General features: G+C 36.1%; 1 protein-coding gene across 11 annotated transcripts in view; it reads left to right on the plus strand.

Moving 5' to 3' along the window:
- GRM7 (glutamate metabotropic receptor 7) overlaps positions 1–15,140 on the plus strand; it is a 769,980-nt gene that overhangs the window by 271,414 nt on the left and 483,426 nt on the right. The gene's annotated exons all lie outside the window — the stretch shown is intronic.

Here is a 15,140-nt window from a genome sequence, read left to right on the forward strand (position 1 = left end):
TGGTAGGCAGTCAGCCAATTTTGCTATGTATTCTAAGTTACAGTTTACTTTTCAGTAAAATGAGAATGGCAATGATATCTAACATACAGATTTGTAAAGAGAAGTAATGACATAGTATGTGAAATATCCCAGCATAGTATTAAGAATATCAGTGATCCACTCCTTTGATTGAGAGAGAAGATTAGAGAAAAAAAATAAAACAAAACAAAAGAAAACAAAACAAAAAACACTCTACTAAGAACATAGGAAAAGGAAAGGCCTGGGGAGAAACTAAGAAAAGTGTGTGTTAAACTTGGTTCTAAATTGATGTTTTCAGTTTTGCTTTTGGAACATGTATTTAAACTCTTGAGAACTTAAATGAAAATGGTAACTTTCCAGCATTCAGCTAGAGGCAGGTCCACAGTGCAGCCAGCAGCTGCTCTCAGAAGTCCTATTCTATGCAGATATCGTGGCCCTACATCGATCGACTTAGCACAGTGTTCGAAGATTGTCATGACTTTATAATCTTTACCAGTTTTGACTCTGAGTTATTTATTTTTTTAAGATGGACTGACATTATTGTAGTGTCTCAATGAAACAAACACACTATTGGACTTTGTAGTATGGAAGACATTATCATATCACTTCTTAATTTAGTCCTTAACACTGTAGAGAAAATATGAAAACAATTTAAGAATGGATAACAACTTCAATCAACTTGAAATTTTACATTTTATCAGTAAACATCATGAAAAGTAAAACAGAAGTCCTTCCAGAGAAGTCAGCACAAAATCATTAAAAATAGAAATGATATTTTCATTGTTGGCTGACTTTGGTCTTTCTGTATCTTCATCTATCTACCTGTTTATCATCTGTCAATCTAATCTATCTAATCTATTATTGATCCATCCATATACATACATTTGAAAGAAGTTATATTTGCATTAGTAGCTATGATCTTTTCTATGTGATTTCTGTTTTTTGACTTTGGCTTGAGTGAAATGATACCCTGTGACGTGGAAAACTTAAAAAAAAATGGATTTGCATTTGTAGATTAGGTAAAACAATCAAATAAATCCACAAAATGTGGCATTTCATGTTCCAGTTTTGCAAACGCAACCTTTTATCTGTATCCTTTCAGACAAGAAGGCTAATGCAGTTGGCCTGCCACATTTACCTGCAAAGCTAAGTAAGTAATAAGTATGCTCTTCTTTTAAAGAATTATTAAATATTAAGTCATTTTAATGACTCCTAGAAAAATAAGATAAATAGTTAAAAGTGACCTTCCCAAGTCCCCAGACTGGAAACCTTGCAGTTGTTTTTCCACTCATGTCTCTTCCTTGTTTCTCTGAGCTATTTTATTGGCCAAGACTTTGAGTTCATTAAATCTTGGTCACACTCCATCCTTCTGTCTTCACGCTCTCCATCTTTATTCAGATCCTTACCTCAACTATTATAATAGCCAATTAACCCAACCAGCCTTCCATTTTACACTTGGGACTTTATGAATCATCTTTATTCATGCCACTCAAAGTTCTGTGACTCACTGTTGCCTAAAGAAGAACAGAAGCTAACCTTGTGATAAAGCTTTGTTTACTCTTGTGCCTAACTTTTCAGCTCATGCCGTTCAGTGAAGTCAAAGTTCAAGTGAGAGTGAGCTTGTCATTCTACTGCATACAGACCCCACGTTTTCCTGAAGCCTTCTCTTTGCTTATTCTGTTGTCTTCCTCCTTAACTTCTAATCTCTTCAAGTCAGGATCCAACCAATTGTTCAAAGTACTGAGGAGTCACTATTGGAAAAAGAGTGTGAATTCTTAAGCTAGATTTCAAGAATCCTGATCTCAGTGTTGCTTTTAAAAAAAAAAAATCCGATCATTGAGCAGGCTGTTTAACCTTTTGCAGCCTTGGCTTTCTCACTATTCAAATAGCCCCCCAAATGCATAGCCTTTAAGGCACTTTGAAGTTGAAATATCAAGGTGGAAGTAACATCTATTCCCTCTGAACAACCAAGGCACTTTTTCTGTTTTTCTAAAATGACAGGTACCATTTTTCTACTTATCTTATGTTCCAGTCTTATCTCTATTACCTGGATATGAGCTGTTTGAAAATATAGTAATTCTTTGTCATCTTGATGCTTATTTTGCCCCTACATTTAATGAAAGAAAGACCAATTTCTGATTCCCCTAGATACCCAGTTAATATCTTGTGATTATTAGTCAACATAAATGTAAGGAAGCGAAGGAAAGAAGGAAAAAGGAAATAATGTTTATGTTTTTAAATATTGAGAATATGGACCTACAATGCACTTTTAACACTACTAATTAAAGCACTTGTCTTAATGTATGTTCTTAGGACTCAGAGTGACACTTCCTTTTCATTATCTATAATTCATTTTACTTAAGTTCTTAAGTTTGATTAAATCCTATCACAAATGAAAAGAATTTTTAAAAAGAATTTTTCATTCTAATAGTAATGTCCTTTGCCTCCCAGAAATAATTCCTTTTGCATCTTGTTCATAATATACAGTCTTGTGTTAAATGTTAAACTAGTTTGCTTTTTTGATTAATGTCTTTCTTGCTTTTGCTCAGGTTTGCTGATTAATTGCCTTCCTTATTAGCAGATGACTCTTTAATTAACTTAACATTTTGGTTAAGCATATCTTTAAGCTAATGTAGAAGCAAGATTTCTTAAAGAATAATTTCTCTGTGTTTTATTGAAGCCAAAGTCATATCGTGGCATCAGAAAGTCTAGACAGAGTGTCTAAATACATTTACTGTTAAGTTGAAATTACTCTAAAAGCAACACCTCTGATGTATTGGGCAAAGACGAAGATGAAAATTGATTTAGAAACCTTCTCTTTAGCCTTCTTCAATGCCTTATTTCCGCCATGCTCTTCCTGATTTATTACACATTATTTGTTTTACATTCTAGTATCAGATGTTGCCTTCTTTTCTACACCTTAGATTTCAAATGGCTCAGTGGTCCTGCTCCTCTGTTAAATGCATCACATTCATCTGGATCACTGTGTAATGAGAACGTCTCGGCGTTTAGTCCATGCTCACATCTCAGCCCCAGCTCTGATTCCTCTCTCCTAAGCCTTTGGGTTTGTACAGACAGATAAGCTGAATATAATTGTTACATTGAAGAGTCAGCCTCTAAGGCAGACAGTGCTTATTGCCAAAATTATCCCTGAGAATCCCTTACAAAAGGGCCAGAGTTGCAGATGGACCCATCTTTCAGCTGGTCTAATTCAGCTGATTTTTTCCTTAATGTTGAAGCCAATACTTATGTCTTCAGTTGAACACATGTGTTGGATTGGTTTCAGGGGTAATATTTAAAATACAGATTATCTTGATATTTAAAATACAGATTATCTTGATACTCTAGAATCTAACTTAGTACAACTGACTGTGGTCTGAGAAACTTGGTATCCGAAGCCTTTGGAGGGAGTCCCAGATTCATGTCTCCCTCAGCCCCAACCCCACGGACACTCACAGGGAATGTTCACCACTGGGCATAAGCAAGTAGTAGCATCTCAGTATTTAATTTTCTTCCTCCTAATCATTTTTGTTTGTTTCGAAGAATGTGCCTTTGATTTATGCAAGCGACTCTACTGTATGTGAAAATTGAAGGCTAGATCCAGGTTTTTTTATCTGGATGGTCACAGCTTGCCTGTGTGTCGATTTTCTCCAAGACTGCCTCTTTTACATTACAGAGATTAACACTGGTTCGCTTTTCTACTCTATATTTTAAACTCAGAATAGCAACTTGAGTCAACGAAACCTCATGTCCCTTAAAAAGGTGTTTGGTTTTTCCAACTTGTTAAACTGAACTGACTTCTTTGAACTAATGGGAGTTGGTTCAACTGCTCCTCCCTGTAGACACTATGTAACTTGCCTTCTCCTTGTCTTTGCCTGGTGACTCGGGGGTTATAATACATTGAATGCTGGATAAGAAATGTAAGACTCATCTTAAACTCCATGCATGCTGCTGGCTGTGTCATACAGGAGAGCACGTGTAGCTAGGGATTCCATTCACTTCTTGCAGACATAACCAAGTCATAGTGGAAAAAAGTTTTGCCTCTGCTTTTTTTACTTTACACACAAAAAATGAAAGCCTGAGAAATCGTCCATACCTTATTCACTACTCAGAGAGTCACTGCACATTAGCATATTAGTGGCTCTAAGAAGTCGTGAGTAGAAACCCTTAAAGTTGGTTAACAAGGCAATTTCCAAATTTAATTGACTTTGGAATTCCTTCTCTTCTGGTTTTTTTTTTGTTTGTTTGTTTGTTTGTTTTTTATTCTTTCTAACCTCCAATAAATTAACATCTTCTGGCACTCACAGAACACAGTTTAAGAAATGATGTCTAGGAACAATGAAAAAATTAATTGATGTTTTAAATTTTTTGTGGTGAAAAGGCATAACATAGAACATACCATCTTAATCGTTTCTAAGTGAACAGTTCAGTATTGTTAAGTATATTTACATTGTTGCAAACAATCTCCTGAAACTTTTTTTAATTTTTATTTCTTTAATTTTTTTTACTGAAACTTTTTTATCTTACAAAAATGAAACTATATTCTTTAAGCAAAAACTCCTCATTTCCCTCTCCCCATTCCAATGGCAACAACCGTTCTCTCTCTTTCTATGAATTCGACTACTCTAAGTACCTCATATAGGTAGAATCATACAATGTTTGTCTTTTATGACTGATATATTTCACTTAGCATAATCTTCTTGCGGTTCATCCATGTCGTAGTCTGTGTCAGAAGTTCCATCTTTTGAGGGAAGGGTATAGCTCAAGTGGTAGAGCACATGCTCAGCACCCAGGAGTTCCCGGGTTCAGTCCCTGGTATCTCCTCCAAGTGGAAATCAATGAAGAAACCTAATTACCTCCCCCTCAGAAAACAGAAGTTCCATCTTGTTTAAGGCTGATGTGATAATTATATTTTTAATTTTTTGAGACACTATCATACTGTTTTCTCTAGTGGTTTCACATCCCCACTAGCAGTGCACAAGGGCTCCAATTTCTCGACATCCTGGCCACTGCTTATTTTTTATTTTGTTGTTGTTGTTGTTTATTGTACTTACCCTAATGGATGTGAGGAGGTATCAATACTGTGGTTTTGATCTGTGTTTTCCTAATGATTAGTGATGCTGAGTATCTTTTCATATGCTTGTTGTCCGTTTGTATATCATCTTTGGAGAAATATTTATTTATGTCCTTTGCAAACTTAAAAAAACAGTTACTTTGCTGTTGTGGTTGAATTGTGGGAGTTCTTTATATATTCTGCATATTAACTCCTTAGCAGATATATGATTTGCAAATATTTCCTCTTATCCTGGAGGTTGCCTTTACACTCTGTTGACTGTATTCTTTTATGCATAAGAGTTTTTAATTTGAGGAGACTCTTATTTGTCTACTTTTACTTTTGTTACCTATGTTTCGATATCCTATCTAGGAAATCTTTACCAAACCCAATGTCATGAAACTTTCCCCTTGGTTTTCTCATAAGAGTTTTATAGTTTGGCAGATTATATTTAGGTCTTTGCTACATTTTGAGTTAATTTTATGTGTTGTAAGTTAAAGATCCAACTTTAAACACCCGTTTTTAGAGATAATCAATTTTAAACAAAGTATCAAAGAATTTACTTTGCAACACTTGCTGATAACAAACCAGACTGGAATATAGTGACTACTATTTTCCTTTAAAATGTTTGCAAATTTTTTTCTTTTTAATTTATACTAGAATCTTGGCCACGGTTGACATAAGATGGCTTCTGTGTCACTGTCTGCAAAGAAAATGGAGGAATCAGTGTGCACTGCATTCTTATTACATGCAGGACGCTGCTACTTCTTATACCCCTTACTTCTCACAATTGCCTAGCGCATCCCAAACAACAGTCTGCGGACCTGCGCTAGACTGGCTACTGAAGAGTACCGACTAGGGCAGCAATCAGGGTGATCTAATTTTTAATGTCTCCAGCACTTGAAATGCAGTTCAGATGCAGTCATATCTGGCAGGTGTAATTCACTCACGCCACGGCTTCTAATTGGTAGGGCTGGAGTTCAGATCCAGAGCCCCAAATTCTGACCTTAAAGTTCAAATTCTTTTTTCTAATAAACCCAAAGTCAAGCCAAGCATTTACAGATACTTCTTTTTAACAAGGAAACGTTTTAGCAGATGGTTGACAAACTTGCATCTTCCATTACTCTTTAAGTCTGCTGTCTGTGCCAGCCACAGAGTAAAGAAGTATTCCATCTGACTAGGAGTCTGCATCTAACACCTTTCTGTTCCTGTTATTTTATTGAACTTTTCTATTATATTTGCTACCCTTGAGCTTTTTAAATTTCAAGCCAGTACATTTTATTCTTAATGCATCACTACTTAACCTCTATTTCTAATAAGTCGTTTTGTTTTTAATTGGGCAAAACACCCCATGATCATTTTTTAAAAATGAATCTCATTCTGCAAAGCCCTGATGATTGCTGAGATTATTTCCCCTCTGCTACAGTTTCAGTCCCTACTTATTACCTATGTTTTGAGCATAAATATTCAATCATAGAAGATATTAAATATTGTTTCAAGTTTCTTTCCAATATTTCATTATGAATTACCGTAAGGCTCTTAAACTTGTGCTCTTTTCTTCTTGCCATACCTGGGGGCCTCTGTAATGACTGGACAGGCTACATCCCTGCATTTACTATGCTGTGTTCCCCCCACACTTTTCTCTTCCTTTTAATTTACAGACTCCCCAGTTAGGTTTGTCTCTCTTGAGGTGATCCATCCTGAGAGCCCATCATTTTGAAGTCTTAGCTGAGGTTTAGAAATCTAGGTTCCATTTTTTGACCCTAACTATCTGGAAAATTGTTAATTTCCTCTACTCTCGTGTTTCTTTAAAAGTGTTGAAACTAGCATCACTTCGTGTTTTATATGCTGTACTTTGCCACTTCTTATAGAGGAAATATCTTTTGCCCCAGCTTTAAAAATAGTGTTAAATTACACAAAACTTCAGAAAAAAAAACTATAGAGATTTATTCATCTATGTGTATATAATTCTGGTCAGCATTGGTCTTGAGATAACGTCAGTCTGTTATTTTCTTTTCTAAGTTCATGACTAAAGAATGGCACAGGCTGACAATGGTGTGGTTTTCTTTTTATGACTGTTCTCAACCACGACTTTTCTTTTCCCCCACTTACTTCACTATCCTTGTTCTTACATACCTTCAGCTTTCACGTTAGGAAGATTATGTAGGTAATAAAAAAAAAAAACTTAGAATATACTGATAGTGCAAAAAAAACCCTCTTATTTAAATAAAAGAACATTGTCATATCTTTTAAACTTTAGATAGCCTAAAGCTTTTCACCCCTTAATGTGCCATTACCCAAGCATTATATAAAACTGACTGCCCTGTAATTAGCTGTTTTGTGTAGTTTGCAGATTTCCCTCCCTTTGGTAGCTTTTCTGATATCTTTTAAACATTATTGCTTCAATAAAAATCTTTTGGGAAGGATTGCTTTTGTTTTTTCTTGGTTTTAGTTATTTTTATTTTTGTGCCTTTAGCTCCCCAATAATAAAGGAAGAAAAACCTCATGAGAAAAAAAAAATGAAGTTACAGTCCAATAAATTGAGCAGTTTATGTTATGTGCTAAAGTTATGTGCTTTTAGCTCTTGTTAAACATCAAGTTCACCAACTCCTTCAAAGTGCCTTTGTATGTTTTATTTCATCCCCCAAATCTTCAAGCAGGAAAGGTTCAATTAATTGTAACAAGTATTTTTTTTTCTGAGGAAGAGTGTTCCATAATCTCACCAACAGTAAGAAGCCGTGTTCAATGTAAAAGGATTCTCCCTGAAGTCTTTGGAATTCTTTCATTGATGATGTCTTCCATTGCTGACATCCACCGGGAAGTTGGCTATTTTATGCAATCATATGATTTTTCTTCAGCAGGTTTTTTGTGACCTTACTGTGTGCTAGGTATTAGGTATGGGGTGAATTGGGATACGTTGAAAAAAATTAAAAAGACAGTGGTTTTGAAGTATTAGCAGTTTTCAAGGAGAGTATAACACAACCCATCATATCATATTGTGGTGAGTATGGCAGAGAGCATGGTGGGGGTGACTCTCAAACAGTCTGGGTGTCAAAATGAATTAAAACCTTTGTAATATATATTCTTGGTGGCAGGCAGGGATGACTAGGTGGAATGCAGAGGATTTTTAGGACGTTGAACATATTTCATATGATGCCATAATGGTACATACATGTCGTGATACATTTGTCTGAACCCATAGAATATACCACACCAAGAGTGAACCCTAGTATAAACTAGAGACTTTGGATGATCATGATGTGTCACTGTAAATTTGTTAGCTGTAACAGATGTACCACTTTGGTGGAGAATGTTGATAAAGAAGGAGGTTATGCATGCGTGAGGCTTGGGTGTATATGGTAAATCTCTTACCTTACCCTCAACTTTGCTATGACCCTAAAGCTGCTCTAAAAAGTAGTCTTAATCATAATCATAAATAGATGAATAACAATTATAGGTTTAGCTCAAGGGGAAGGTATAGGTGATAGAAATCATCTGAATCTTTATAAATTTTATCAGGTACATAATGTACTACGTAGCACACTTTTATAGCAGAAAATGCAGCTTCATATGGCAAATAATTTTTCCCTTCTTTGAAAAAGTTAAAAAAAAACCTTGTATCTCCATGTATCCTGTCCTGGAAAATTACCCCCTATTGTGATCTCTGTCTTTTTATAGAGCTCCTTGTATTGTCTGTATTAATTGGTTTTATGTATCAGTTTCCAAAATAGAACTAGATTTATTGTATTTTCTTTTAAAAAATCTACTATAATTATATATGTTTATGACAAATATGTATATATTTATATACATAATTTTATAGTGATATGTTAACAGGAAAAATATATATATATAAGAATATAGAATATGTTAATTATTGTGCTGTTCAATGATAAATGCTATTAACATTGTGTTATATAGATACATTCTGATATAATTCTTCTCTGTTTTCTGTCTTTCCATGTGCATCTTTTCCTCTATTTTGTAAACTGCTTTCTTTTTTCTACTCAGTGCATCATAGTATCTTCCCATATAAATAAATTAGAACTACATTATCATTCTTAATAACCATATGGTATTTCATCACATGAACACTAACACATTTAAGCAATCTACTCTTGATGAATATTTATATATTCAAATATGTTTTGTTTTTACAAACCATGTTGTGATGTATACCCGTCACATTATTTGCTTGCCAGTCCTGTTCTGCCTTGATATCTCTTATTGTCGATTCATTTTTATTTCATGTTTTGTTTCTAATTAGTGATTCTCTATGATCACCCAATTGTTAATAATAGTAGTAATAAGCAGAAGAATATTAATATTGAGCATTTAGTATGTATGTCACTATACTGTTTTTACACATTCTTTATTTTTGAATTAAGATTTCTTTTAGAGTTGTTTAGTTTTACAGTAAAATTGAAGGGAAGGTACAGAGATTTTCTGCAACCCCGCTGCCCCACATATTCACAGCCTCTCCTGTTATCAACATCCCCCTCCAGATTGGTACATTTATTATAATTGATGAACTTAAACTGACATGTCATGATCATCCAAAGCCCACAGTTTCCTCTAGGGTCCACTCTTGGTGGTGTATATTCCATAGGTTTGGACAAACGTATAACGGCCATCATGATGGTGTCATACGGAGTATTTTCACTGCCCTGAAAATCCTCTGTGCTCTGCACGCACAGTCATCCCTCTTCCCACTCGGCCTCTGACAACCTCTGATCTTTTTACTGTCTCCTGAGTTTTACTTTTTCCAGAATGTCATATAGTTGGAAACATACTGTATATGTAGCCTGTTCAGATTGGCTTCTTTCTGTTAATAATATGCAAGTACATTTTCTCCATGTCTTTTCCTGCCTTACTAACTCACTTATTTTTAGTGTCAAATAATAATTCATTGTCTGGATGTACTACAGTTTTTTTATTCATCTACTGAAGGGCATCTTGCTTGCTTCCAAGTTTTGGCCAATTATAAAATAAAGCTGCTATAAACACTTGTGTGAAGCTTTGTAGGGACATAAGTGTATTCCTTCAGGTAAACACCAGGGAATGCAGTTGCTGAATCACACTGTAAAAATTCTTTTGTTTTTAGTTTTATGAGAAACTGCCAAACTGTTTTCCAAAGTGGCTGTGCCATTTTGCATTTACACCAGCAGTAAATGGGAGTTTCTCCTACTCCGCATCCTCGCTAGCATTTGGTTGTCAGGTGTTTGGGTTTTGACCATTCTGATGGGTGTATAGTAGCATCTCATCATTGTTTTAACTTGCGTTTCTTTGATGACGTATCATGTGGAGCACCCTTTCCTTTGCATATTTGCCATCTATTTATAATCTTTAGTGAGATGTCTGTGAAGGTCTTTGGCTCATTTTTAATCAGACTGTTTTAATATTATTGAGTTATAAAAGTTCTTTTCATATTTTAGGTAACAGTCCTTTTTCAGATGTGTCTTTTGCAAATATTTTCTCCATGTCTGTGGCTTTGTTACTATTCTCTTGAAAATATTATGTAGTTTCATAACATTTTTTGTGAGTTAAATGGCATTACTAATATCTTATAGATAAGGAAACAGAGTCTTGGAAAGTCAAAAAAAGATTTGCCCAAGTTGACATATTTAGTAAATGCTGAGACAAAGATTTGAACCCTAGTCTCTGTGAGCGCAGGCAAAATGACCTTAATAACTAGACCGTGTTATACTGAGAATGAGGAAAGTAGCTTCTACTTTTAGCCTCTGATACTCATCTCTTCCAAAATAGATCTTGACACCTTCACAGGAATTTTGGAAGGACGGGTTATAAGTCAAAGGGCCACTGCACACAGGGAGTTGAGAAATGATTTTTTGGGGCCTTGGTTGTATTATTTATTATTATGTCCAGAAGTTCATCTGAGCCTGCTAGCTAATTATAAACCTCAAGAAGAACTGAAGACAGTTTATGCCCCAAAGAAAATAATCATTTTGACCAAATTTTCTCAATTTTTGGGTGGATCCTACTATGTAACTCTATTTGGGCTTTTTAATTAGATTTCTGTGGGTGTTTTGCAGCTAATGAATAAGAGCGAGCTCACTAAGAAGCAGTGCTGTTTAGTATGAGATGCTGTGTAGGCATCCTAGTGTCCTACTACTGAAGTCGTTGTCAGGTGTGGTTCCCAGGGCATCAGCATCACTTGATGTCCTGTGAGAAATGCAAATGCTTGGGCTTCATATCTCACCTTATAACTCAGGAAATCTGGGGATGGGGCTCAGCCATCTGTGTTAACAGACTCTCTAGGAGATACTGATAAATGCCAATGTGTGACGTCCAATGCATTACGACTTATGTTGCCAACTGGGAATACCTGCCCTTCAAAGTTGCCAAATCATGCCAATACATCTCTGGGTCCGAATACTTTACCACACAAGTTGTGTTTATGAAGACAATTTTGGCCTGCCTTTTGTCAGCCATCTTCAGGTAGGAGTGATACGGCCTTCTGTGTAACCAAAAATATGAGTCAAGATCTTTAATTTTCCTAACAAAATCGTGCCATGAGCATGGCTGGCTGCTGAAGCAGAGGTGCGCCTTCCATCCTCAGGAGACAAAGCCCGCTTTCCCGTCATTCTGCTATGAGCTGACGCTTTAAGCATACATACTCAGCACCTGCCGAGAGCCTTCCTGTCTCAGTGGACGTTCAGTGTAATGCCAAAGCAGTGTCATGAACTAAATAATCATCCATGTTTCAGATTTGTTTTTTGTCTTTTTGTTCCCACCCCTACCAATTTAAATCGACAAAAAGTGGAGTGCTTGGATCGCGTGTGTAGTTTTTTTTTTTTTTCCTTAAGAAATTCGAGTAGACAGATGTGCTTTAAAATGAAGCTTTATTCTAGAGTGATTTTTTAAAAAAAAGTTCTTATGTGAACATTTTATTTGTCCTTGTATAAGAATCCAGGCAGTAAATTCTGTTTAAAGTTCACTGCCAGGGAGAAGTTTGTGCTGATTACTTTGGTGTCAGTCCTCATTGTTCATTAAAAAATATTTTAGTCAGATTTATTAAAATCAGTAAGTCCAGGGCATAGTTATTTAAAAAAATATTTCACCAGATAATTCAACTATGCTGGTTAACTGATTCTCTTCCATCAGACAGTATTGCCTGTCTCTTTCTGTCTATTGTGCATTTTTCTGTTGGTTACTGTGTAGCTCAGAGACATATTTAACGTGCCTTTGTAATAACCATCTTTAGCTCATCTTTCTGTGATAATCACAGTTTCCCTTGGATTATATTACTTTTCCATTTTCATTTTAATGATCCTGATGTTAATTAGTCTTGTATTATTGTTAGTCATTTCAGACTTTTCCTGGAACTACTGGATTCTAAATAATGTTTTATTTTCCTCCAGTACACCTAAGTATTTAAGACAGCCCTCATATAAATATGCCAAAATTAGCAATTAATTTGGTCTGAATTCTTGTATCTCCATCAACTGAATGTTCCTCATTCCCTCAGCAGGAGCAGAGAAACACACACACCATCTTCTTTTCTCTAGCGAGCAGCAAGATGTGCCTTTAGGGGAAAAAATACATGGCAGAAGAGAAACTGTTCGTTCTGTGCTTCCCATGCTGCTCTCTGACTCCCATCAGTATCACTTACAACCTTGTATTGTCATTGCCTGCTGGTCTTTCTCATCCTCCATAAATTGTGGCACGTGCATTGTTGTAGTCTCAATGCCTAGGACATTAACTGGTATGGAGCTGATTCCCAAGAATTTAATTAAGTGCCAAACAGTGCGATGCAGGTTTCCTCTTTCAAAAGTCAGAAGAAAGACAAAAGTGGGAGGAGCAAAGTTTCTTGGTAAAGGTTTGTAGAGGAGGGATGATATGGCATGGGCATTGGCTTGTACTTGGTATTGAAATTGGCAGGAGCTCAGAGACATGTTGTGCAAGGGTCAAGAGATGCGCATGGAGCGGGGAATGAGGAGATGGGCTTGTTTTGGAGGATAACTGGAAGTCAAATGGGAGATCAGCATGACCATCCCGAGGAAGAGCCAAAAATCTGCAAGGAAACTTTATAGCAGATCAAAGAGGAAGCATAGGTCCAAAGAGCTTTGTGAGTGAGTATGTGATATAATTTATAATAAAAAATTTAGCCTGACAGAATATTCTAAGTCAGGGGCTAATGAACTCCGACCTGTACAACAAATCCAGCTCACATGGCCCTAGGGTGAAGTTTCTTCCCCCATATTTTTAAAGAGTAATTTAAAAAATAAAGTAGAATATGAAAGTGATCTTTTGTGACCCTCAAAGACTAAAATATTTATTATTTAGCCAGAAATATGCTTTTCCTGGTCTCTGCAGGTGAAAGAGGTAAGGAATAATGAATGAGTAAAGATCTTAGAATAAAGAATTTACTTGAAAGTATGAGGGTAAGAACAGCAGTGGTAACAAATGGACCTCTCCATTTCTGCAGCTAAGCACAGTAGTTTATTTCTCATTCCTGGTTTTTTTGGTTTGTTTGGTTTTTGGTTTGTTACTGGTGAGCAGCACCTTCCCATGGGGTGATTTTGGGACTCAGTCTCCTTTCCTCCTGTGGCCCATTCCATCAGACCTCATCATTACTGTATTGAAATAGTGAAGAGAGAAATAGAGGGACAGACGTATCCGCTTCTTAAAACCCTTGGTTTTAAGGTGACCCACATGCCTTGCATTTACTTTCTATTAACATTTGCTGGTTGTGTGGCCTTGTCTAGAAATAAAAGCCTTTAAGATTCATACCTCCTCATGTCTATATTGGTCCTGTCTCAAATCCTAAGGCTGGAGCCGTGGTCATGATTGAGATTATATTCAAGTGACAGGTCCATTAATGATATTTGCAAATATCATCTCTCTGTGCTTCCTTAACAGTCTTGTCTAATGTTCCCAGTTTAGAAGCATATTGATCAGATGAAAGCAGGTGTTTGGCGTTCATTTCACATAAACCAGGTTACTCCAGGACCAGCTATAGGCTCTCCGCTAGTTATTCTCTATGCACAGTGTCTCCTCTGGTAATGTTCCCAATGGATGTTTTCTTATCAAAAATAAAGATTCAGAAGCAGATTTCAAAACAGATGCATGCTGGTTTTAGACACACGGGCTTCCTGGGCCTATTTTTAAAGCCAAGGGAGATTCTAAAGTCTCTTGTTTGCTCCACTGTGGGAGCAGGATCTGACACCCCTGGGTTCCTTCCTCTAACTTCCTAAACAAATTTGCTTTATTCTATTAAGTTGTTTGTAGAGAGCTCAACTCATACTAACAGGATGCTTTGTTTTCTCCAGTTCTTCTGATTTCTGGTGTGAAAACAAGGCTCTAGGGATTATCCTTTAGCAAGCTCATTACTGGTTTGTGGCTGCCTCTCCCGCAAGCAGTTTACTGATGGGAGACTTTTTTGCCCTTGAGATGCCTGGAGCAAAGCACCAAGGTAGAGTTGAATCCTCAATTAACAAATGCCGTTGAGTTGAGCATTCTGATAGACTTGGAGAAGGACAGGTAGTCACTGGCTCACTGTAGCCAGAGGGAAGGCAGACATCCTACAAAACCTGTATCAGTATGTGGAAAATCTATTTCCCATCATCCCAAAGCATGATTTCACAACATAAAAAAATGATTTAAATGCATCCGATCTCATTTCCCACAGTACTAACAACTTGCATTATTACCTTCCCACCTCTTCTAAAATAGTCATGCCCTCTGGCCCCTAATACATATATATATATATATATATATTTATAACATATGTATATTATAATATATATTATATACATACATATATGATCTTTCTTTTTTCTTTACCAGGCAATCATTGACTGCATATTATATGCTAATCTTTTGATATAATGGTGAACAGAAATATTTATATAAGGTTTTTTAAAATTTATTTAGATTGGTTATTGCTTTAGAGCCCACATGGTTCTATATAGTGTTAGCCATGGCAGTGAGAACGGATAGTGGTCCTTCCATATAATCATACAGACCTTGAAGCTGAATATGTTGATAATCAACCTGTAGTCATTACTTCCATCTTGAGCCCCGATGCCTTAACCCTTCCTTCACT

The sequence above is a fragment of the Camelus ferus genome, chromosome 17 (assembly GCF_009834535.1).
Source record: "Camelus ferus isolate YT-003-E chromosome 17, BCGSAC_Cfer_1.0, whole genome shotgun sequence".
NCBI classification, from domain to species: Eukaryota; Metazoa; Chordata; class Mammalia; order Artiodactyla; family Camelidae; genus Camelus; species Camelus ferus.